General features: G+C 39.6%; 1 non-coding gene across 1 annotated transcript; it reads right to left on the bottom strand.

Annotated features, from left to right (window-relative positions):
- Positions 1–827: 827 nt before the first annotated feature.
- Positions 828–956, bottom strand: LOC114207831 (small nucleolar RNA SNORA31). The gene has a single exon (XR_003608927.1). It is a non-coding gene; the product is annotated as a small nucleolar RNA SNORA31 (small nucleolar RNA).
- Between the last annotated feature and the right edge of the window lie 1384 nt (positions 957–2340).

The raw sequence follows: 2340 nt of genomic DNA, 5'->3' as shown, positions 1-2340 counted from the left end.
CATGTTAAAATCAATACAACTTTCGATTGAAATAAATTACCTGCAGGATCTCATCCAGAAACTTTGCTTTTATAGATTGCCAATTTAAGAGGAAAAATCTCAGACTGCTTGTGGATTCATGAATGTCATAAATTTCACTGTGAAGAACTATTCAGGCCTCTGCCTATGGAGTTAATGCTGGCCTACTCCTCAGCTCCTGCAGTGCTAACTCCTCCAGGCTACTGTGTTCACAGAGCGGGTCTTTATGGAACATGTAAGTAGACCACAGCTCTTGCTGTGGGCAGCCTTGTAACACAAAGCTTCTTCCTCAGACCTTACAAAAGGCACTGCTATGAGGAAAGGTGTTAAGAGGTAGGGGATCTTGGAGTTTGATAGAGTAATAAAGCTCTTCGGATGGTGGTCATGGGGTTTTCTTGTTTTTATTTTTTGCCTATTCTTACATAATAACTGAATTCCTTATTTTCTTTTAGGAACCACTCTTCCACCCCTCGGTCATGTGGTTTGGGTGGCAGCCCTGCTCCCATGGCTTATAGGTATTTATGTGAGTCAGGCCCAGCCAATCAACTCACCAAACCACACTGCCCATGGTGATTAGTCCTGGGTGTTCAATCAGAGCAAAACCATTGAAAACATAGAGACTAGTTTGTTTGCTTTTTTTTTTTTTTTAAGTAGGCTCCACACCCAGGGTGGAGCCCAACGCAGGGCTTGAACTCATGACCTGAGATCAAAGACCTGGGCTGAGATCAAGAGTCAGATGCTAACTGATTGAACCACCCAATCACCCCTAGTTTATTTGCTTTTTAAATTTTAATTACAAAAATTTTTCTTCCTGAATTCCCCCATTCAATCTTGGCTGCCACAATCAGAAATAAAGTGTGAGGCCACTTTTTTTTTCTTGCATCTCTACTGGAAACTGAAGCAGCAGACAGTAACTGCTGCATGTCTGTCAGATGCATTTTAATTTTAATTTTTTTCTGAAATTATTAGGAGACATGCTGAATCTCTTTATTGAGATCACTAGCTGTAAGGATCACTTAAATCTAGGAGGCAGTGGGCACTTCCTTTGTTACCACAGGGGTTGTAAGTATCTGAAAGGATGAAGATAACACAGAGGAAAACAGATGAATACAGGGACAGATATGAAGTTCTGTGACATAGTTGGAATCTATAGATCCAAAGTACCTGAAATGGCTCCTGTTCCCTATGATTTCTGTTTAGTGTGTGTGCTCTATTACCTACAATTGAAGCGGAATTGTTTTGTTGCCTCCCCTTGAAACAAGATTGGAAATAGAGCAGTGTTTTCTCTTCAGTTTTAGATTATTATTTTACTATTTCAGAACAGTTTCAAATTTACAAAATTTGCAATAATAAAAATAGTATGAAGAAAAATCACATATAGTTTACCCAGGTTTACCTACTTTAACACTAGCCAATTTGCTTTGTCATCTGTTCTCTCTCTCTCCCTCTCCTTCTCTTTTTCTAATATATATACACGTGTATAAATACGTAAATAATTCTGTATATACCTATATTTGTGTAAATAATTACTTTAGAGCGATTTGGGGGTAACTTGCATATGTAGCTGTGGTCCTTTATCCCTAGATATATCAATGTACGTTTCCTAATAGTGATATCCTCTTACCACATCATGGTACTGTTATCAACTTTACAAATTTAGATGGCTATAATTCCTTAACTTACAGTGCATTTTCCAATTTATTTAAAAGATACTATTTATTTATTTAGAGAGAGCAAGGGGGGAGGGGCCAAGGGAGAGGGAGAGAGACTCTCAAGCCCACTTGGCGTTGAGTTCACAACCCGAAGTGGGGCTTGATCTCAAGACCCTAAGATCATGACCTGAACCGAAATCAAGAGTCAGACACTTAAGCAACTGAGCCCCCCCACCCCCCTGACCAGGTGCCCCTGTGCATTTTTCAATTTTGTCAGTTATTCAGTAGTGTCCTTTATAGAATCCATCCCCGACCCTGTCTTCTCAAAAGCCAGACCAGAATCAGGTATTACTTTTCTTTGCCTTGTTTCCTCAGCCTCCCTTAGTCTGAAACATTTCCATGCCCTTTGTTTTTTATAACACTGACATTTTTTAACAGCACAGTTCCCCCCCGCCTTTTTTTTTTTGTAATAGAGCATTTTTTGTTGCTTTTTGTTGCTGTTTCTCATGGTTAGATTGAGTTTTCATTCTCAGCTGGAGTACCACATCAGGGATGCTGTGTCCTTCTCAGGTACACGGTAGCCATCTGAGATTCATTTTTGATGATAATTTTGATCACACAGTCAAGGTGTTTCCTGGTTTCTCCAATATGTAGTTGTCTTTTTTCCCCC

The sequence above is a fragment of the Eumetopias jubatus genome, unplaced genomic scaffold (genome assembly GCF_037043125.1).
Source record: "Eumetopias jubatus isolate StellerSeaLion01/CBP00866 unplaced genomic scaffold, mEumJub1_p1.0 scaffold_1, whole genome shotgun sequence".
Classification (NCBI taxonomy): domain Eukaryota; kingdom Metazoa; phylum Chordata; class Mammalia; order Carnivora; family Otariidae; genus Eumetopias; species Eumetopias jubatus.
The sequence above is the reverse complement of the archived record's forward strand: the minus strand, read 5'-3'. Positions and strand labels throughout refer to the sequence as shown.